The following is a 23,159-nucleotide window of genomic DNA, read 5'->3' on the forward strand; positions in this document are numbered from 1 at the left end:
GCTGTGCATATGTCCCACGTTGCCAGCAGTCCCAGTCAGGGGTGTGCAGCCCTTGTCTGCTGCCTGGGTAAATTCCTTGGTGGAAATGGAAGACGTGAACGGTAAAATGAAGCGAATGCTGCGCCTCATTGAAGCTTCTATAGGTACAGCCCCAAACTGCTATGAATTGCTGTTATGCAGTCTCCATGGTGCCCGGGTCAGTGAGGATTACTGCTTTTGTCATTGCGTGGATGTCTTCATTGTGCAAGCCCTGACTGCCCGGTGTGCACTGTACTTGGCTGCTCCCCACTGTAAACTGTCTGGGCAGAGAGGCTGGTACCAAGTGGGGAGAGAAGCTCCAATTCCTGTTGCACCAAGGTGAGATTTTCACTTTTGGAGCATGTTTGGAGATCAGCCTGGATGTTGGGGCAGGATGCTGGTGAGCGTGCCCGTCTCAGCGCAAGCTCTAGCTCTGCGAGTCCTGTCCCCTTCTGTTAGCTGCTGTTTGGATAAGCAGTCACCTAGCTTTAGGGGGTAAGATTATTGCATGATGATGCCTCTGATGTGGTCTAGTGACACCAGGGCAAACGCCTGCTTCTGGACTGGTGGTTTTCAGATCCTGTATCCTGGCATTCATGGTTCGGGTACAGAAAATCCCAGGTTCCTTTGCAGTTGAGCTGCCTTGTCTCATGAAAACTTGCAAAGCATGTCGGATCTCAAAGTTAGTTTGCTCTGAATATCATCTTCAGCTGTGCTGTCTTAGCGAGAGGTCATGAGCTCTGTCTTACCATAACGAGGAACTGGTGCAGTATAATTCAAGCTTTCAAATAATGTAAGGGCAGGTTCAGCACTTGTTTCTCTAGGCTGTTCAGGAGTGAAGCTCCAGAGCTGGGCTGGTGACTTTTGCATGGAACCTAATAGTGTCAGCCACGGTCTCAGTGGAGCTGCAGTGCTTTTAAATATATAATACAATCATCAGTATGTATTTTTAATTATAACTCATAGTACGAATTATGTATTTGTGGTCAAAGTGGAGATACCTATCACCCACTCAATTTTGAAGCCTGACTGTTGCCTTGTTTGTAAAAATTGCTGCTTGTGTTCATCTATATAATGTCTGACTACAAAACTTGAGTGACTCCCTTGTGATCAGTGAAGCCTGGTGTATGTGGTTTTGGAGAGGGATAGTAAAAATGGTGGGGAGCTGGAAAACCTGAGGGAGTTTGACCAATAGTTTGGGATCGCTTCTATATAAAGGACACATGTTAGGAAGGTGTCACAGAAACAGTGAGTGCTGTGGAAAAAAGAGTTTCTGTTCTTTGGTATCAATGCCAGCCAAGGTGAAAGTGGCTGATTCAAAATGAACAAAATGAAGCGCTTTGTAACTCTTAACTAAAGTGCTGTAACTAAATGGTGGCATTATCATGCAGAATGTTGCTGAGGTCAAGAATTGAACTAAGTCTGGAAAGAAGATGGAACGGTTGTATGATTGTCAGGTACATTGAGAGTTATACCAGCTAATGGTGGTTCTTTTTATGTCATAAACATCTAATTGGAAGGAAGATACTGTTTTGTGCAGGTTTCTCTGAAACATCTTTTGCTGGCTGTAGCTAGAGGAAAGCAGTAGCTTGGGTGTATGACAAATTGTTAGCAAGAAGATAGTTTCCCTGCGTCTGTGGAAAAATATACCCTCAGGGTGCCCACAGTGCTTTCTCTTTTCCTTTGCCCATCATGGTTGTGTGAACAATGCATCCTCAGTGGCATTTTGTTGCTTGTCAAGCTTCTGAAAGCCTGACCCACACAGCTCTGCCTTTCTCCCAATAAACTCGTCTGGCCCTGACATGGCTCTGGGCAGCACTGGCTGGCCCTGGACCAGGCTGGGTTTCACCTGCAGCTGGCTATCCGTGTTCTTTCTGGTGCAGTCTGGCAGCCCTGGTAATCCCTTCAGGTGGAGGGAAGTCCCTGTGGATACATAGTGTGGTCTTAGAGATGGAACGGAGATGACAAAGAAATATGCATTTCCTTTAGGTACATCTGTGCTTTTTAGTTACGTTATTTTTTTGATAGTGGTTTGCTTTCAGGGAAGCCGGACAAGCAATACACAGCAAGCAAGATGCGACCCACCAGTGTGGGATCCAGCATCTGTTTGCTATGTGCATGTGTGAGCGAGACTGTGATGCTTGTGCCTACTTTTGGTCCTCCACCACCTGCTTTCCTACTTGGGCAGCTTCACCATCTGCCTTTGCTCTTGCTGTCGTAGCAGGGTAATTCTGCTAAAAGTTAGAGAGCTTACTGGAACTGCAGCCATACTTCAGAAGCGGGCACGAGCAGAGGAGACAGAAACCGTAGCTTATCTAAGGATGTGGGTTATCTGAGGGACGGATACTTAAGTAACAATACCTTTAAAGAGTGTGGGTTATATGTAGGAAAATACAGAACTTGAAATAACTTGATGAACAACTGTTCCAGAGGAGGGACTGGAGGGAAGGTGTAGCGATTAGCTGCTTTCATGTGTGCATTGGGATGCTGGAGGAGAACATCGGTAAAGTCTGAATAACTCTCTATTTTCCTCTTTTTAATTTAGGTAGCTTTTTGTTTTGCAAAATAGAAACAAACAGAGAAAAGAAAACAACAAATCAAATCGAAAACCACAGACCAGAAAAACCCCACAAAGTTTAAAAGCTTTTTGAGAGCTTGTGTCTGCCCAAGAAGTGAGGTTTAGAGGATGCAGGGCTCAGCTCTTTCTGTTCCTCCTGCTTCTGGCCATGGCAGGGCAGTTAGGGCTCATGATGCTTCCAATCCAGAAGTGTGGGGGGGTGGCGTGTCCCATGACCCATGCTTAATCATAGTGATTAAAGTTACCGGTATCAACACCTCAGTGGAGGTTGTGCTTTCATGCTTTCATCTCAAAGAACTGGTTTTGATCACTCTCTGAGCAAGCGCAACAGTTGGCATGAAAATGATGATTTTTAAGTCACTGTCAGCAAGTCTCTGTCATTTTAGACTGTCAGTATCTGTTGTTGGGATCTGTGGGTGACAGTGACACACGTGTGAGTCACTCAGAAGCGTTCCCAAACTATTGCAGTATGCTCAGGAAAGGAAAACAAACATCGTGGAGTTGTGGGCTGCTGATAACCTTTTCTTAGAAAAAGATACGAGCCTTTGAGCATTGCAGGCTGTTAGGGAGGATGTTTTCTGTTGCCCTTGATGCCATAAGGGAACCTTGTAATACAGTGATTCCTTAGTAATCCCTTAAGTTGTTTCATGTGGGGTGGGGGCAGTCAGGGGTCAGGATGCTTGAGGGTCTCAGACTTACGCCAACTTTGTTTCTGTGTGGTAGGCGTATCGGCCCTCTTTGAGGTGTCCAGATGCGGCTGGGAGGGATCCTGCTTTGTGCTGAAGTGGGTTTATGCACTTGAGCATCCTCTTAAGTAGGTGCCATTCAGCACTTAGCTGCCTTCCTCCTGCTACCGCTGCCCAGTGATGCTTCAAGGCAGGCAGACTTCTGCCAAGTCTTGGATGATTGTGCCGCCAGTGGAATAGTTAGTTGAGATTTAATATGGCCATTATCTTTAGGTAATAAAGTGTCAACTAACTTGCCATAACTATCTTGTTTAATGTCTATTAAAAGCCCCACATACTTCATTCACTGGGTGAAATTTAATAGAAGTTCATCTAAGCATTTATTGCTTATTTAATTTAAAAATAAGTTGATCTCCACAGTTGGTAACAGGCACTGAGGATTTAATTAACATTCAGTAAACTACCCTGTTAGCTCTGAATTACACAGTCAGGTCTTGTTTATGCATCAATTTGCAACTCCTGACCCCCCCTCTTTTTTAGGCCAGTGGACTTTATTGTGGGGAGCTGCAGTTGCCTCCCCTCCTCCTTCTGCTCGTGCTCCTGATTTCTCCTCCAGCCGGAGAGCCCCTGCCAGGGCTGTGCGGCTGGGGGCTGTAATGCTGCTGAGGACCCCGGACCCACTGCTTTATTGTGGGACCAGCCTGGCCAGCTGGGTGCAGGCAGGCAGGATGGAGGAGGCTGACAGAATGGCAGATTGTGCCACAGCCCTTGAAGAAGGGCTTGTGGAGCCTGCTGGAGTGAGTAGGGATGCACTGCATGGCGGGGTAAAAGTGATCCAGCTCCAAACCTTACGCTGCATGATGGGGTAAAAGCGGTCAACCTCCAAACCTTAGTTCAGCATAACAGAGCAAATTTAAAGTATCTCTCTAGGGCTTTTTCAGCAATGTGGCTGGGTGCGTGAAACACAGGTTGGTGAGGTTTTTCCTTTTAGAGGAGAAATTTGGGGTGATTTACAGGTGACTTGTAGGTGGTTCTTGCAGTGTTCACTGTACCCCAGCTGCAGTGCTTTATAACAGTAACGTGCATGTGCATCTTGGATGTGCTGTGTGCACATACCCTAAGGAGCTCTCTCTGTTTCAGCAGTTTATTACCTCGCCTTAACAGACTTGAATTACTCCACTTAATGAGGCAAGCTTGAGTGAAAGCAAGGAGTCTCCCAGACAATGCATGGCACTCGGTGACTAGGTTGGGAGAGCGATTGGATTAGCAGCTGATAAGTGGTTGTAACTCTAGCTGCTGCATCTCCCCTGCCTCTCTCATCTGGGTGTCATTCCTGTTTCAGATCAGCCCCAACAGACATCAGCTGGCTTGATTTTAACATACCTCATCACCTGAGGTAGAGACTTGATCTGGTTTTCAAGGGTTTGGGCAAATCTTGAGAGATACCTCAAGCTACTACTGTGGCCAAGACAAGCCTTTAATCTGGGTTTCCCAAGAGAAACAGAGAGTGATTGCAGCAGCCACGCGGCAGTCCCGTAGTTAATTACAAGCAGTGAACTTGGTTAAAAGAATGGTGTTGAAGTTGCAAAGTCCAACTGCTCCAAAGCTACGAAATGCCAGAATGAAGGTTGTTATTGAAACTTTAATTTGGCCTCCCCTGCAAGCAGGTATTATGATATAGCCACTTAATTGCCAGAGCACCTACTCTGTGCCCAGAGTGGAAGGTGATGCTTAATGAGCAAGTATTCAGTTTCTTTTCTTTTTGTGCAGTGTGTGGCCCCAAGCCTTATTTACTACATACTGTTCAGACTTGGGACTGAATGCAGAATTATTAATTTCCTTTTGTGCTTTTCTGGAGTGCTCTTTGCTCTTTCATTGGAGTGCTCTGCAACTTGGGGGGGACTATTTCTGCAGCGCCTTCCCAAGGTGAAGGGAAGTTATTCTTGCCATTTTATTGATGGGACACTGAGGCTTGGAGAGGAGTGAGGCTGGGAGTCGTGAGTCATCACTAAAACTGAAATCCAGGGGAAAAAAGCCAGTTAGACCAGGGTTGTTCTCTTCAGTTTGCAGTCATAACTAATAATCAAACAGAGAAGTGGTTGTTCTCTTTAGTTTGCAGTCATAACTGATAATCAAACAGAGAAATGGTTAGAAAGAATTGCTTGTAATTACAGACTGAAGTTAGCAACCTTTCCACCCAACTCTGGAGATTACTCTGAACTGCTTATTGCAGTTATGCCTATCTTTACAGTCCATCTCACCCATCTTTTCCACTTTAACCTGCCCCTTAATGCGTTATCGTCACCATCCTTGACTGAGGGTCAACGCCTGTACTTATCTTGTGTGGGTATTGAAATGCGCACCTTAGCATGGAAGCTGGTCTTTGCCTCTGGCATTTAGAAACCAGGACAGCTTAATATTGTTGAATCGGAAACGTGGTGATGGTGAGGTCCAGAAATGAGCCGCAAAAATGATTATGGTTCAGGTGGTATTTATATATAAAAGCATATTTCAAGGAGTAGAGTAAGGGTAACGGGGACTTCACATATCTTCTGGATCCTTCCTCAGCGGCTTGTTTTCCTGTGTACAGTTAACACTACCCTTTTTTAGCATAGTTTAAGCTTCCTTTAAAGCTGTGGTTGTTCTCCATCACTTCTGATCCTGCAGGCTATTTTTTGGGAGAATGAGAATTGTGCCTTTCCTAGCACAGTTCCATCTTGGTGCTTTTCAGAGGATCAGTTTTCTTGGGTTCCTTGGGGTGCACGTAGCCTATCTTGGAAAACATGGCACTGCCTCTTTGCCATTTAAAGGAGGGCTTGGTGAACCTTCTGCATACTAAGTCTGAAATTCAAGTGTATGAGTAATCCAGCTGAACTCTCCGCAGCGACTTGTGTGCCTAAAGATGAGCAAGTGTTTAAGTACTGTCCTGTACCCAAATCCTAATTTGCTCCCAAGGCAGACAGATGGGGAAGAAACGATGGGCAGAAGGGTTAAAGTTATCTGGGGAGATGTCTGGCTTCTCTTCTGAAACAGTGCTGTGACATGCAGAATGGCTGTAGTCTTGCTGCAGAGTTAGCCTTGTACGGTGCAGGAGATCATGCTGTGAGTGAAGCAGACAAGTTGCAAGCCTCTAACAGTGGCATTAAGTGATGAACTATGGGGCAGAAGCGTATTTTGGAAGTTAGGAATAATGCCTTGGACCTACCATTGCTGCGGGGATGAGTGCAGCGTTCTTGGCATGTAACGCCTCCCTGAGTGTCTGTCTCTGCATAGAAGATTTGGGAATGATGCCAGAGCAGCAGGTGAATGTAAAACAATATAAATGAGTGTGTCTTTCCAAGGCTCTCCACCCACCCAGGTACTCAAAGTGTCTGGGTGGAAGAATGGCAGCTTACGGAGTGCCTGTGTTCCTCCTTCCATGCTTTGGCACGGTGTGTTTTGTTCTGCTGTGTGGGAGAGCTGTGAACTCGGGGTGTGCGGAGGCTGGGGAAGTCGGTGGAGAAGTTTTTAAGGGCTGTGTCGTAGAGTGGGTGGAGAAGGAGCTACGAGAGCAGAGCTCGTCTTAGTACACACAAGGATCCCTGTAGAGTGGTTTGCTTTCTAAGTTACTCTGCATGAAGCAGCTCCCATCCCCTCATTCCACACGTGACCTATGGGCAGTGTTTTGTGGTGGCTGTTTCACAGGTGGGCATCGGGTCTGTCTGAGGATGCGGGGCAGATGGGTTGGTGTCACCTCACCTTTGCACCACCTGGTATATTGCCTTGCTCTGAGGTACCCTGGGGTGAAAAAGAGAGGATTTGTGCTCTGGTGTATTGCAATGATTGTCTGTGCTGGTAGTGCCCCACCTTGCCTAGGGTCAGGTCACTCACTGGGTTGTCATACTTGTACCCACACCACGCTCACTCCCTGGGTGCCGTAGCCCGAGCCTCCAGTCTGTATGCATCTGCATGCCTGAGGTGGTGTTTTGGGTCTTGGGTGATGCTGTCATGTGCAAGAAGTCCTAGTGAAAGTGGTCTGCTTCACCTTTGTCATGGTAAGGGCGGCTGTCTGCCTGGGTCAGCGGCTCCCCATCCCTTGAAGGTGAAATGCAGTGAGACACAAGTGACCTTATGGGCTTTTGCAACAGCTCTTGGTAAATTTCTCATGTCTCGGATGATTTGATTCATACCTGATTAAGGGTGTGCCTGGTTTCATGGATGGAGCTGGATGTACAAAGGTAGCTGTGTATTATCAGAAAGGCCCACATTGGATCATCTGGTTTAGTTCCAGCTGTCTTGGTCAATGTACCTGCTAGGATGGCAATATTTTCTGTTTGTTTTAGTTGTGCACATTCTACCTAACATGCGATGGAAGTGATTCCAGATGTTCTTGATCTCCACAGCAAGGCAAGGCCTATCCATCTAATGAGAGATATTGGTATGTGCCTGGGCTGCTGTTCATCCTTGTCTTTGTTTTTGCTTCCATATCCCATGGACAGCATTGGTTGTCCATCGCTCTACATTTGACCTGTAGCATCTTGGGCTGAGCCTGCCACTTGTTGTGCTGCTCAAAGGAGAGCAGTGAGAAGTCCTGTGAATGCGAGGAGAGAGCCCAGGCAGCACGCGTGGAGCAGTGCCTGCGTCCCAGGAGCTGCTGGCCTGGGGGATGAAGATAAAGCGGAGAATGGTGAGAGAAGAGCAGAGCGATTGACTTGGGGACACGAGGGAAGATGAAAAAGATGTAAAGAGTGTGTGTTAACAGAATGTGACTAAGACGGAGACCTGAGAAGTATTGAAATGTGTCTGTGGAGGAAAGGGGAGCAGTAGCTTCTGGCAGAGCAAAGCTGTATGTCTAGGACTTGCAACTTGATGCAAATCAGTTCTGAGTCATGGGAACGTATGGCTCCTGTGGCCCTGCCATTGCGAACCGTTGCCACCTATAATCCTTTTAACAAATGTGCTTGATTCCATCTGAAACCTACTTGGGTCTTCCCTGTCCTTTCTAGGGGAGCTGGTCTCCCTCACGGCTGTTTATCACTGTGTTTTCTGAGCTGTACGTGCTTGCTGTCTTATTCCTTAGCCGTTACTCACAGGAGGCCTGTGTGGGAGGGAGGGACACCCAAGAGAAATGTGAAACTTGATGCAAAGTCCACAAGGAATTTGGGTGGCAGAGCTGCTGCATCTTGGCATCTGGGAGTCTGCCGGAGATCTGTGGGCTGAGAGTCTGTGATCTGCAGCCCTGGTAGGGGCTCCAGGGAGTGGGATGGAGGCTTGAGGGGAGGTGGGTTTCTCCTGAAAAGGGCAACCCATATGGCACCTGGGGGCTCCCAGTACAGTAACACTAAGCCAGTTTGTTAACAAAATTAGATTGTGCAATTGGGTGGGGTGAAGTGGAGGAGGGGAGCGCTATGACTCACTTAAATTAGCAGTGACCAAAGTGGGCTGTAAGCTATAGGTTACACTTCGTGCCTCGATCCTAGCTTCACACAGTAAAATCTGGCAGGGGAGATACAGCCATATGTGCAAACAGAGTATGTGGGTTTGGGTCTTGGTCCAGCATTCACATCCATAAATAGGTCAGCCCCTTCCTTACGATAGCATTTGTGTGCACTTTACAAACTTGAACTAACTAATCCCAACAGATGTTTGGCAGCCTCCTGAGCCCACAAGGAAGTTCAGTATCATTGCACTTCGCTAGAGAGATGCCCAGGATTCAAATAACACCTGCTGGAAGAGCCTGTCTAAGCTGGGGTGTGTTCGTGGCTGTGTGGGTTCAGCTTTGCAGAGCACCTGCTGCCGCTGCGTTGGGCTGGTCTGACCACAGTGGCTTGCACTGCCTTCAGCTATGCAGGGGTCAGGCTATGTTTCCCTTGAAATCAAAGACACAACTTCCTTTAGTTTTTCAGGGGGAATGGGATTTCGCTCTGTTTGCACACTCACACTTAAATCCAGTTGAAAGGAGGGAGCTGTGGATTTTGCTTGCTGCCTGTCTTTGTGTGCATGCTGACATACCTACCTCCTTGTCGGTTGTGTGTGAAGGCATGATGCTCCTGGCTGCCCTGAATCCTTTGCTTGCCTCCATCTCTTTCCCCAAATGTGAACATTTAGTTGCAAGTTCCGTGACGTCTCTGAGGTCAAGCAAGTTACATTTATGTGTGTTGCTAAAGCTGTGGTTTGTTCTGCAGTTGTCCCTAGACTCTACAGTTTGCGATTCATGTCCTGGCTCTTCCTGCTCCATCCCACCATGAAGTGCAGCCCCAGCCAGCTGTCAGAGATAATACACTGAGGACCAGGGAGCTCCAACTGCAGTAACTTTGGCTATATGGAGTATTCAGAGATCTCAGATAATGCATGTCTAGCAGCCTTTTTCATCAGGAGAAGTGTTGCATGGGCCAGAAGCTCTCCCTGATGCCTTGCTTTCCTCTTAAAAAAAAAAAAAAAAAAAAAAAAAGGGGTGTGTGTGTGCTATTTGGCTAACTTCACAAAGAGAAAATGAAGCTGTGGCACATCACATAGGAGTGAAGAATAAGGAAGGCTGCTGTAGGTCACTGTAGCTTCCAAGGTCTATAGTCATTCTCTTAATGGAATTCATCTGCACAAGGGGGTACAAAACAGGAATTGATCATCTTCAGGTGGCTCATTAGTGCCCCAGCAGCTGGTCTACAAAGAGCAACTGGGAACAAAATCAAGGTCCTGCTGCATCTAGGTGTTTTTGGTGTGTGGGGTGTTTTGGGTTTTTTTGTTTTTGTGTTTTGGTTTTTTTTCCTCCTTTTTCCCCTGAGTGCTTTGAAAGATGATTGGGATGCTTTAGACTCTCGGCTTTCTGGCTCAAGAAGGGCCAGGGATTGTACTTGTTTCTGCTGGCCTCTTATTTTGTGCTCTGCCTTGATGGCTGTCCTGATTTTTCAGGCAGAGTTATAATTATGGGGCTGCTGAGTGGAGGGGGAGGCAGCAAGGAGATAGTTCTGGGTTACTAATAAATCAAGGACTTTTCTTAGGTGTTTCTTCACTCGGATCTTTATATGTCTCCGTTAAATATGGATGACAGCTCTGGATACCAGGGAATGCTACTGCCTTCTCAGTTAAAGCTTGCTGAAGACTCCTCAGGGCACAGACCCTGCCAGCTTTTGCCATTCAGCATCTCTAGCAGAAGCCTTGGGTGTCTTCGGCGACTACGGAGGCTGTGGACCTCTCCTCCTCTCCCTCATCTCTCTGAACCTGCTGCAGTTGCTCTACGTGTGCCAAGTGCGTGCATCTGACTCTGCCCGTGCTGCCGGCGGCTGCTGCCTGGCCTTTTTGTCTGCATTAGTTTAATTGAGTGAGGAGCTTGCAGGAGAAGCTATTCATTGCCCTGGTAACTGTGCTTGACAATCAGAAGTTATTCTGGGGGTGAAGGACTGGTACAGATTTGTTTTCCTTGGCTGCAGATCCATAGCCCCTAATAGTTTCTTGCTCATAGGAACCAAGGTTGACTTGGTTTGCCACTGATTAAAAGCCAAAAGGATATGCAGTCCTCTCCAAAATAATTACCATCTTTGGTGAATGGAAGAACACTCTGCTTGCTTCCCATTTGTTTCCAAACCCCTCTGTTTTGCCATGTTAGACTTGTGCTGGCCATGATGCATGGGAGGGCCCTGGCAGGGCCAGCAGCTCCATCCTGGTGCATGGGGAGTTTGTGCTTGAATCCTTCCTCTGTTTTTGGACCAAAGGGTGAATATAGGAAAAACATGGAGTTATGAAAAACTATGTGAAACCTAATAGCTGCGCTTGGGGGAGGAGGATGTGTTTTTTCGGTGGGAAGCCGCTAAAGGTGGCAGAGGCGAGTGTGTGCACCCCACGTGCAGCAGCACGTTTTTATCCCAACTGTTTATGGGCTAAAAAAATAACAAAAAAAGATTTTGACTGTGTCTGTGCTCACTGCCAGGAACCCTGAATGTAGCAGCTGGAGTTCCTAGATAGTTCGGTTTCTATCAGTAATTGGTTTCAGATACGCATTAACTTCGATGCATGTGTTGTTCTGGGCCTGGTGACATAGTGGAAGGTGTCCTCTCTCCTCCATATTGCTGACCTCTGTGTTTGTCACGTTTCTGTCACTGTTGGAGATGGGTCTGCAGCAGGAGGAGGACAGAGGGTCTCCTCCCTTTGGCTGGTCTGAAGTGTCCACGCAAGTGTTCGTGCTCCTTCAGTGTAAATTGGAGGGGCTGCCCAATGTCCCCACTGTGTTGAGAGCTGGAAGATGTCCAGTCCAAGGTGGTCAGGTTCTCTGGCAGGAGAGGCTGGAGCTCCGTGGATGCCCTTTACTCTGTGTGTGCAAAGGCAGAGGCACATCTTCAGTCTGCTGCTTATCCCCACCGTGACCTGGCGGTGGGGGTTTGGCCTCTGGGCACCAGCTGATGTAGGAGGAATAGCCATCAGGGCATTGGTCACGGGCTGAACATACCTCCTCTCAAAGCAGTGGTACAGGGGTGGGCAGGAGCCTCCCAGGACCAGGTTCAGAGGCAGGATCAGCTCCATCCATAATGCTCCTTACGGGGATGTGCCTAACTTGCTGGTGGTGGCAGCTGTGCCTGCTCGCTGGCAATCCCCTCCTTTGCTTTGCTACCCAGGCTGCGAAAGCAGCTCATGTTTGCTTTGCACAGGGAGTGTTCCCAGAGTTGCTGTGCTCAACTGTGGGGCTTGCAAGGAGCAGTAAAGGGGCTGTATTTTCTTAATCTGCCTGTTTCACGAGGCAGTATCTGGCTGTGCCCTTAGTAATGTTGTGGGTTTTTTTAAATTATTTTAATGCATATAGAGCCCCCTGTTTTAATTGACTGAGGAAAAAGAACTTGAAGAGGGTATGAACCCGTGACCTTGAGATAAATGGTTTTTTATTGAGTCCCGGAGCCCCTAAGCCGCCCCCTCTTCTGAGAGTAGAGTGGTTTAATCAAAGGTCAGAGGTTTTGTCGTCTTTGAGAGCCTCAGAAAAAGAGGGTGAGACAAGCGAGCTCTCTGCGGTCCTCCGTGACTGCAGTCATTCTTGGCCTGTCAAGTTCCCATTGAGCTCGCTGTGCTTGTCCTGTGTTTCTGGATGATGGCTCTCTTGACCTTCTCTGGTCTCTCTGAATGCTGATAAAGGCCTGGTGATCAAGTCGGCTGTGTTTCTGGGGGTTGTAACTAGATATACAGTGGCTACAGGCAAATGGCTTGTGCAAGGCTGCTGTGAGCCTCTGTGTGCAACGTGCAGATTTATAGGCTTGATAGGACATAAGTCTTTGCTTGCCAGGTCTTCCCACTCCTGCGCGTGTCTCCTGTTTCAAGGCTGAAGGCCAAGTGTGGTATCTCACGCACCGCTGCGTGCTCGGTCTTGCAAGTGCTGACCTGTGCATGGCCACTGCTGTCTGACATGTTGCGGTTGCTCACAGAGGTCCCCCCTCATTTTGTTCTCTGTGTTTTCTTCTTGGGTGGTGGCCGGGTATGTGGCTGTACCTCTTGTGACGGGTTCAGTATTAGCCCGTCTTTCTCTCTCCTCCTCTCCTTTCTGTCTTCCTGACTGCAGTCACTAATGCTCCTTGAGCCTGGCCGGTGACTGGCATGGAGCTGGGCTTGATTGCTTGCATGTTGGATGCTGGCTTCCTTGATGCCGTGCCAAGTCAGTCTTTGAAAATATCAGCTGGCAAGTCCTGGAGGGATCTTTGTCTCTAAAAGCTTCTGCAGTTCCTTTCTGTTTATCCCCATCACAGAGTAAAAAAAAAATAAAAACACTTGGCTTGGTAACATAAATGCTGGTTTCAGGGCTGATGACAAAATTCCTGCTGACAAGCTTAGTATGGTATGGTAGGAGTAGGCGAGGACAGGTATGATGGTGGTGTTACGCTGTTAGGTATTCCTGTTAATCACACCAGCGAGATGGAAGAAGGATGAAGAGATCTTTCTTGGTCCCAAGTATTTTTGTACCTTTGGTGTGATGTTGCACTTGCACACTGTAGCTAACGTTTCAAACAAATAGGTATGTACTCTTCCAAAATACAGTGCTCAGGTGCAGCAGGTTGGAGAACATCATGTGACAAACTCTTGGAAGAACACAGGGAATTAGCAGCCAGGAAAACTTTGTGCTGAGAAACTGTCACGTACATGGGAAGAAGCGTGATCCCTCCGTGTGAGTACTGGTGAGATCCAGGTAGGGGTGCTGAGAGATGTGCAATTGTGAACTTTGCCGTTCTGCAAACCAAAGGCCTCTTTCTTCCACTGAAAAAGAGGAATGCAGTCAACATGAACCAAATCATACAGGTCTAGAGCTGCAATTGTCATTGTTGGCACTATAGGCAAATAGTAAAGGAAATGCAGTGCAAGTCCAGCATATATACTCCTCCAGGTCAAGATGAAATGGCACGGAGGGGCTAAAGCCTTATTATCCTTAATGTTTAAGGAGAGGAAAGACATGAAAATACTTGCACTGACTGTGCTGAAAGAAGTTTTGTGATAAATCAGTCCCCTTTCACAGGCAATTAATTAAACTCCTTTAGGGGGAGAATAATCCACAGAATTCCCATGGAAGTCTGTGTGCTGGTTCCTCCTGCACAAGGTGGTGGAGGGATGGCTGAGCTCTGCCACCTTCCCTTTGCTTGAACCAAAGCCCTAGCTGGGAGGGCAGGAGCCTGTGTAGGGCTGGGTGCTGCATGCTCTTGTCCTCGCTGTGCCCACCACTGTCACCTCTGGGGGAGAAAGCCCCTCCCTGACATGCAGGGGAGGTGCTTGGAGCTGCATGTCGCCCTACAGGCGGGTTACTGGGTCATTGTGCTGAGATGGATGGGCGTTTGACAGCTTTTTTTTTTTTTTTTTTTTTTTGCTGTGGGGCTGCATGTGCATGGTCCTGCCGAGCCAGAGGATTAGGATCACCGTTCCTTCCCGTTGTCGTGTTGCTGTGTACGCTGGAGACCCTCACCATCCCCTTTTTTCTGGTTATTAGTGTCAGGCTGAGGCTTGCATCCCCCAGGGGTGGTGGTGATGATGTTCAGGTGTCCTTTGGGGGGAAGAGGGGCAGCAGGTTTTCAGTGAAGGTCCAGTGGCTCCATATGAAGGTGACAGCATACCTGTGTTATCCCTCAGCGAAACAAGGGGTGGCACAGAGCACCCTCGCCATCATCCCTCCCCATCCCAGCCTGGGAGCAGGGGCTCTGTGGTGGCAGACAATTTTCCTTGTCACAGGAAGGAAAAGCATAAAGCATGGACTGAAACACTGCCTCTGGCAATTTAAAAAATTTTTTTGTATTTATTCCTTTGATAAGCGTCAAATACAATGAGGAGCCTGGCTTCCAGCTGAAGTCAGGGTAGCTTAGGAACCAAAACAGCTTTTTAATTTATTTTCTGTATGTCTCTGTACCTATCTATGATGAAAGTAATGCTACTTTCTTGTTCAGACGGTGGACACATCCACAGGCATACGTGGTCCTCCTGGTTTTGAAGTGTAATAAGAGCAGTTATTAGGGCTTGCCAAAATTGCTCCAGAATGTTTTATCTATATTTGGTATAAATGGCTCTTTTCTCAAAATGGAGTTTTCTGTGGGAAGTGTCAGCTTGCAATTTAGTTCTTGCTTTGTAAAGGAAAAAAAGTTCAGTTTTTTTTAAGTCTTCTGCTTGTGATGGTAACAACATTTGTTGAAAACAAATGTTTTCATGAAAAGCAATCAGTGGCGAGGCTGCTCTACTCTCTGCTGGCTGGCTGCCGTGCTTCCACGTTAACCTGGGTGCCTCTGCCCCATCGGGGCTTTTTTCTTTTTTTTTTTTTTTGTGTATTTTTTAATTTTTGTTAAAGAATACATTTCTCATCCTCTCGATCCATCTGTTTGAAAAAAGAAGCAGCTACATTGAGAAACATTTCTATTTTGTAATACAGGTGTTGGAGGCCTTTTGTTGCTCATCCCACCTGAAAGTATTTGTTCCAAGGCTGAAACTCGGGCAGTTTACTATTAAGGTATAAAAATTAAAGAAGATAGCTAATGTTTGGTCATCCTTGGAGATGGCAGAGAAGGAAGGGACAGACATTTCTAAATCAGAGAGGTGTACTGGTCTTCATTGATTGTGCTTTTTCTAAATGTTTCAATGGATTATGCTTCCAAAAATACTGAGCCAGACCAAGTGGGCACAGGAATGGGGAATCCAGCTGGCTGCCAGGTATTTGTTGCTCTTTTCAAATGATCTGGGTAAAACAGAAGCCTTGAACACAACGACTGTCTGGTCATGTAGGCTCTTGAGTTTTAAAAGTCTCGTTTGCAGATGGTTTTAAGAGCAGCAATAAGAGAGCCTGCCATGGTGCTAAGGGTTTCATTGTGGTGGCACCCAAGTAAGCCTGGGAAAAGGTGACCTTTGCCTTCAAATTTTGGCCACTTAAAACCAAAATGTTTGAAGGAACATCATACTTTTATGATAAAACTTTATAATAAAACCCTTAGACTTGAACAAATGTGCACAAAAATGCCATCTCTGCCCCCGGAGATGTCAAGCTAAAGGTGGGCTGCAGAAGACCCTGGGCTGGGAGTAGGGGGAGCCAAGCACCTTTGTGACCCTGTGCCTTGGGGCACGACACTTCTCTGCTCCCTGGTGCTCTTGATCACTGTTCGTCTGTTTTTCTTGACTGAGCATCTTAAGATGGGAGAGGCGTGTTAGGGCAGCATTCTGCAGGCACTGCCTGGTGAGGATGGCCGTTCCTCAGTGGGGAAAAAATGACATTTTTTTTTTTTTTTTTTGGTTTTGGATTGCAAAACGTTATTCTTTGTTTGAAACCCAGGCTCAGTGGTGCTCTGATACTGCATGAGAACTTGAAAGCAAAATCAATTACCCTTCTTTGATCAAGAAGCTGGGGTGCATTCAAGTGAGAAAGTGAAACTGCCCCCCTCTTGCTCAAGGTCTCTCCAACCATGCTTAGTGAAATGCAGACAGCAAACGGTGGGGGCAAAAGAAAAAAAAATATTGGTGAGGCTATTTTGAAAATCTTCCACTTTCAGTAGACCAAGGGAGTGTGAACAGCGTGAGGCTGGTAGTCTGTGCTTGAAAACACTGGGTCCAATCCTGGTGTCGGTTACAGACATGTAAATCACAGGCAGCGCTGCTGGCAGCGATGGGGAGCTGCTGAAAGGTTGCTTCAGCGTGGGACCCACAGGCTTTCTGGCATGGATGTGCTGATTCCTCTCATTCCTTAACCGCCCTTCTTTTCTCGCCATCCTTGTGTGTTTGAAATAACAGGGGTGCGACATGGCTGGTTGTGCTGATGGGTTGGTCCCCAACCATCGCCTGGTGGCTCCGGCTGAGAGCCAGTGGCGTGGCTCCTGGCTGCCAGGATGCTGTAGGTAGGGCTGTCTTGCAGCTTCCTCAGCCACTGCTTAAATCTAAGCTGTCCCAAATTATTTTTTTCAGTTGTTACAATACAGCAGTCTCCATCTGGGAAAGCTGGATGCCATCCCTTCAGTGCTGCTGCAGCAGTCTCTCCTTTTTCTTCCCCTGCTCTTCCCCTCTCGTTTTAGTGTTGTTTTATGAAGCCCTGGACAAACCTGAAGATCAAGCATGACAGCAAAGATAAAAATGAGTCCCTTGGCCCCAAAGCCAGGTTTGCCACTGCTGCAGGACCCCAGGGCTCCTGCAGGGCAGCACTTCAACTCCAGGCTCTGTGCCCTGCAGCGTGCAGGGGCTGCTGGCGAGTTTGCTTTTTTACGGATGCTAATTTTCCTCTTCGGAGCTGACAGTCCGTGTTGTGGCCAGCATCAGCCTTCCTTTAGTGCGAGAGCCGGACCAGGAGTTCAGAAGCGATAAGTCCTACTATGGCTAATTTTGACACGTGGGGTTGGGCAGATTTGGAAGCAGCTCCGTGCCGGGTACCATGTAGGAGGGCTGTGTGCATCCTTGCAGGTTCGCAGAAACTTGCCATTCGCACAGTTGCTGCTTTACACCAGCACAGGATCTGGCCTCCCAAAAGGCAATGGCCAGGCGTGTTAGCTGTTGCTATTTGTATCGATGACTCTCTGAGCAGGTGCTGCTGCTGGCAGCGGAGTGGAGGAAACGTGTCTCCAGCTTTTGTTATCTTGCGTGATCTTTTTATTAGATAACTTCAGCAGCGTACTTTGGAATCAAGCAGTTTAATTTTAATAAATGAAACCGGAGAAGCACGGAAGCAAACACAGAAAGCTGTTAGTTGGGGCGGGATCCTGCGGGCTGCGGTGTCCTGGGATAGCAAGATCAGTCCGTGTCTCCAGGTGGCTGTGTTCAAGTGTAAAGTTATCCATCCATCATACCAGCTGAATTTTAAGTCTGAGTGGACCCTGAATGGAGGTTTGCATGTAAGCAGTCTGACTTTTTGGGTGTGTGAGGACATGGAGACCTCAGAGGGCTCCCTTAGTGCTGGCAGTGGCCGGAACAGCTGAGGAATAGGGTTCTGGCAGTGGAGGAGAGAATGTGAGATTTCTGAGTTTGGGGACTTTGGCCAGCAAATAACAAATATATTGGCACAGCATGGGAAAGACATAAAAAATACATGTCAGAACAGGGCAGGCTTTTAAGTGTTTTTCATTTAAAATGAAAAGGTCAGATTGAATGAGGTTGTCATCTGGGGACCTATATGTGCACCTGCCAGTCATATGGGGGAGACCCGTGTCAGTTCGTGCTGATGGCTGACTTGCTGGGAGCTTGCCTGCGCTTAAAAATTGGTGACTAGAACGGTTAAAATGACAATTTTCCTTGTGTCAGTCAGGCTGAGCCATCTGCTCCACAAGCGAAAGGGAACGGAGGATCCCAGCGTGCAGCTGCTTTATCCCAGTTTAACTGGTGTTCACGCCTGGGCTGCTACAAATATAGCTATACTGGTTTAAAAAAAAAAAAAAAGAAATGGACCAGAAACCCCCCATTAAGCTCTGAATATTGGTAACACTTTCAAGTGTAAAGGAAACTTAAAAGCGAATACAACTTTCAAGTAGTCAGAAAAATAGACTGTTCGGTCAGGCTGTTATGTGAGAAGTGTAATTAGCACTTGAAATTATTTTCATGACTAAGATTTTCTTTTAAAGAAATTGGGGAGTTTGGTTACTTCAAAATGACCACTGTAAAGTTATGCTAGGGATGCCTGTTCTTCTGAAAGTGCTGACTGCAATTCTTTGAAACTTGGAATTCTTGCAGATGTTTTAAACTGTTCATTTCTGAAAAATCTGAACAATGCAAGAAAACTCAAACCATAACAGGATTGACATTTAAATTCAGGCATTGAAAACTGCTGCTTTTAGGTTTAAATCTGCAAACAAGAAACCTTGCTTTCCATATTCCACTTGTGTGTGAAATTTATAATTTTTTTTTCAGAAATATTGATTCTTACTGTTGATAATATAGTATCAGTACTAGCAGCCAGTGAGTGAACAGACTGTTTCAGACATCATGTCTAAGCATTTTAGAGTTTGTAGATCTCAGCCTCTCACTTTATTTTTCTTTCGGCTTGGGATGGCTTTTTAAACTTCTAAGCACTTTCTCAGGTTTTTATGAGCTATACCTTAAGTTTAACTAGTTGGAAGAAACAAATGAAGTAAATAGTCTTCTGTGAAAGATGTGTTCTTTTGGTAAATTCTGTTCAGACACACATTACTTGGACTGTGATAGCTGATTCCTGCTGTTTGGGCGTTTGCTTTAAATTACTTTTAAATGATAAATTGCTTATTGAAATGGTGCATTAAAATAAGTGGTCTGTATTGTGCTAGGCTTAAAAATGAAGATGCAGATGTGCACGTGTACGTGTATACAGACTCTGACAAGTCTTGGCCACTGTAGCTGGTGATCTGGAGGCATGAGAGTTACACCAGATGGGAGCCTGACAGTGTAAAACTATGTTACCAAAGAGGCTTTCCTGCTGTTATCTCTTGCAGGACTGTGATAGAAATCTGGGATTTGTTGTTGCAGGATGAGAATCAGAATTAGCTGTGCACAGACCACTGAGCATCTGTTGCAGTGGCTCTGAACTGGGAGGACCTGTTTCATTGACCTAAAAGCCTGCCTGTTGCTATTGTTTCTCTCGTAAAAGCACCTGGATATTCCTCCTCAGGGTTGTTGGGGGATGTACGAAACCCAGAGGTAGCTCTGTAGGGACAGTCTTTGCATGTATTTCTCTGGGGACTTCAGTGGGGAAAAGGCTTGTGCTGGAATTGGTGGCAGTGATTTGGGTAGGTCTGTTCTGTTGCGCTCGTTTGTCCTTTCCCTACCTGAGCCAAAGCAGGAGTGAGTGTGGCTGCAAGGGGTTGACCTTTCTGGGGGACTCGTTGTCTCTCAAGATCTTTCTCTCTTGCCTGCTTCCCCAGCAGAGCCAGCATGGTTAAGGCTTTGCTGAGCCTCTGTGTAGTCCTGTCCGGTACGAGGCTCTCGGGGATGCTCCTGGCTGAGGCATGGGCACAGGCAACTGGGAGGGACTTTGCGGAGAGGAGCTCTGCTGGTCTTGGAGTTTGGGGGCCTCGAATCTTGAAAAATACTCCCCAATGAGAAATGCTTGTTGTGATCTTGCCTGGAAAGGGGTCTGATTTGGTGGTGGCATCACAATCACGGCTTTGTGGCTTGTGATGCAGCAGATGTGTGCAGCTCTTCTGGTACTTTGAGTCTGTCCTCCGTGTTTGCCTTTGGGGTGTTTCTGCGTTCAAAGACCCAGACTAACTTTTTCAGCCTTCTGCCAAAGAAATGGGGTCACAAATGGAGTCGTTTGACAGACTGGCTCAGGTGGATATAGCTGTGGTGAGTCAGGCTGTCCCTGTCCTGCCCGGCTGTGGATGTATGGGCAGGAGGTAGTGTGCGCCTGGGCATCAGTGGGTTGCTGTCCCTCTGGGGCCGTGCTGGAGGTGGTGGTCTCACAGCAGGCTTCAGCTGGGTGCTTCAAGGAGGGTATGCGGGGTCCTACTCACCTTGCTGCAGGAACCCCACTCACAAGGTGATGGGGACAGCTGGCTTGGAAAGTAAAGCCAGGAAGATGTGGTTCAACTAGCCAAGTCTGATGAGTCCTGTAACTGATCTTGTAAACATTTCTTGAGTTGAATCTGGTGAAAGACAAGCCTGAGCCAAGATGTTTTAAACACAGGTTGGGTCCCAAGAAACATTGTCTTACCTGAAGCTTCCAGAGGTGCTGTTGTGAGTTGAATTGAAACGATGTTGGAACTAGAGGGGAATGTTGTTGTCTTCTGCATTTGCAGATAAGACTGAAGGGCATTTTGCCAGGAGCCTGTGGGAAGGACCTAAATTGTATATAACTCTAAATCATTTTAAAGTGAAGAGTAAACATGCACAACCATAATATTTGCTTGTACTTGTCTCCTCTGTGATGGATGGAGAGAAATTGCTCTTTGGCTGAGTTCACCAGCAATAAAACCCTGCAGTTACTCATCTTCATCCCAAGCCTGCATTGAGTGGGAGAGGCCATTGTAATCTCCAGTTGAATTTGTCCTCATCACACCTGAGGGCGAGTGTTGAGGGTCCTGGGGACTTTTATATCTGCCCAGACTTGTGGGGAATCAGGGCTGGGTGCCACAACAGGGACCATGGGACTGAGCTGGGAAGGTGCCACCTGGGTCAGGGTGGACCTCGGTGTATTCTTGTGGTGTTGGCGCAATGGAGATCTGCCGCTGTTTGGGAGAGGTGAGAGCCCTGTTGCTCTCCTGGCTGCTGTAGCGTCAGGTGTGGCATGGGGGACAAGGGGTGCTGGCACGGGCAGGAAGCCACCTCACCGTGTGACAGGGTGGAGGGACCTGGACTGTGAGCCACCAGCACTCTTTTGCATTTTGCTGCATGTTGGTTGTAGATTTGTGGGCTCACATGCAGCCTCATGAGCAGTGCAGGTACAACAAATGCAAGCCTGAACTGACCATTGCCGTTGTTACAGCAGCAAATGGAAATAACTTTCTCTGCTGAATGGTGATAACAAGGCAAGCCTGTGCTTGTCATGAGCAGAGATAGGGCCATCAGAGCGACCAGGATGTGGCTGGGATGGCGTGCTGGCCGTGGGCTGGTGCGGGCAGGAAGGAGTGTGCAATGCAGATGATGCTTATCTCTGTGGGATGCACCCTGCCATGTGTCCTGGCATGCCACATGCAAGACAGTGGTCGTGTGGCCTGGCTGTCCCCTCTGCTGTAGCTTCATAGAATCGTTTGGGTTGGAAAAGACCTTTAAGGTCATCAGGTCCAGCAGTTAACCCAGGACTGCCAAGTTCACCACTAAACCATGCCTCTAAGCTCCACGTTGATGCATTTTTTCAAACACCTCCAGGGATGGTGATTCTACCACATTCCCGGGCAGCCTGTTCCAATGATTGACCACCCTTTCAGTGAAGACATTTTTCCTAATATCCAATCCAAACCTCCCCTGCTGCAACTCAAGGCTGTTTCCTTTTGTCCTGTTGCTTGTTACCTGGTAGAAGACAATGACCCCCACCTGCCTACAACCTCCCTTCAGGTGGCTGTAGAGAGCAATAAGGTCCCCCCTGAGCTTCCTCTTCTCCAGGCTAAACAGCCTCAGTTCCCTCAGCTGCTGCTCATAAGACCCATGCTCTGGGCCCTTAACCAGCTTCATTACCCTTTGGACATGCTCCGGCACCTCTGCCATCCCTCTTGAAGTGAGGGGCCCAAAACTGAACACAAGATTTGAGGTGCAGCCTCACCAGTGCTGAGTACAGGGGGGATGATCATCTTCCGCAGAAGGGAAAAACAACACAGAGTTGGTCACTTCAAGAAAGGGTCTCGTCTGCTTTGCAGCTATAGGGAAGGGTGAGGCAGTACCTGATGGGTATTGGGCAGAGCTCCTCAGAGAAAAGGCTGCGCCGAGGTGAAGGGCTGGTGAACTGGATGGTGGTGTAGCTCCCTTTGCGGTAGTGGTAAACCCCATGAGCTTCAAACTGAATTAAATGATGTCTCCCAGCTCCCTCGCTGTGCCTGAGGTTACAGAGGGGAGTGATGGGTTCACCCTGTTCCCTTACTTTATGCCTCGCTTTACATATCCTTTTACCTCCCCCTTCTCAAGGGTCACTAAGGCCAGTAAAGGAGCTGTGGCTTGGGGAGGTGCAAGCTGTTGGCCAAGCTGTGGCAGCTGACTGCTGGTGCTAGTCATTGACCTAGTTCCAAGGTGGTGTTGCTTGCTTTTAGGGGGTGCCAGAAAAGGCCCTGGAGTATGGAGGCTTCTGCTTAGGAAAGCTGGAGAGGAAAATGCTGCGTTTCCCAGAAGCTGTGTGGGTTAAACTGCAAGTTTTGGAGACAAGCTGCCAGGAGGCCCATCCAGTATGCGTCACACCGGTCTCTCTTTCTCTTTGCAGGGCTGGGAAAGATACCCAAAGTCGTGACTCTGGTGGAGCCCTGCTTGTCTCCAAAAGCCCTGCTCTGATTTCATCCCACCAGCAAGGCTGTGCAGCGTGAGAACCGGTATGTAAACATGTTTCACAGACATGAGGGGCAACTTCTCAGAAGGATCTGTGGCTTTTCTGACAGCGGCACCTTGTTTGTGGTTCTTTGCGAAAAAATAATGTCTTCTCCTAACAGAGCGTGGAGGCGGGTGGTGGGATCACTTGAAAATAGGAGACAAACTGGTGGTTCCCTGATGGTGATTGCACCCAGAGGCTTTCATGGAGAAGGGTGCAGCAGTGAGAAGTTGCAAATGTTCAGAAGTTGTCCCAGACTATGGCGCTGAGGCTTTAGATGTGCTCTGTTGAGCAATGTGTTGTGTGGTAGCATGCACAGATAGGTGATGTGGGGGGTGACAAATGCGCGCACGACAAATGCACATACATACATATATATGCACACATGCTGTACAAATCTAGGCACATGGAAACAAAGATGCGCAATGCATATATAGTATATACTATACGGTGGCGTATTGGAGCTTGGGGGTGTATATACCAAATGTCTGTATATACTATATATGGTGAT

General features: G+C 47.5%; 1 protein-coding gene across 10 annotated transcripts in view; it reads left to right on the forward strand.

The window, feature by feature from the left end:
* The window catches only part of LPP (LIM domain containing preferred translocation partner in lipoma), a 371,893-nt gene that overhangs the window by 32,504 nt on the left and 316,230 nt on the right, over positions 1-23,159 (forward strand). For 8 of the 10 annotated variants that reach the window (XM_080409296.1, XM_080409294.1, XM_080409284.1 and 5 more), the window contains one exon: positions 22,547-22,652. The exons of 1 other annotated variant lie outside the window; for it this stretch is intronic. The gene's annotated coding sequence lies outside the window, so the exon portion shown is untranslated. Of the gene's footprint in view, positions 1-10,259; positions 22,463-22,546; positions 22,653-23,159 lie in introns of those variants that run through there. One more of the 10 variants, XM_080409298.1, reaches the window with a different exon arrangement.

The sequence above is a fragment of the Falco punctatus genome (assembly GCF_963210335.1).
Source record: "Falco punctatus genome assembly, chromosome: 13".
NCBI lineage: Eukaryota > Metazoa > Chordata > Aves > Falconiformes > Falconidae > Falco > Falco punctatus.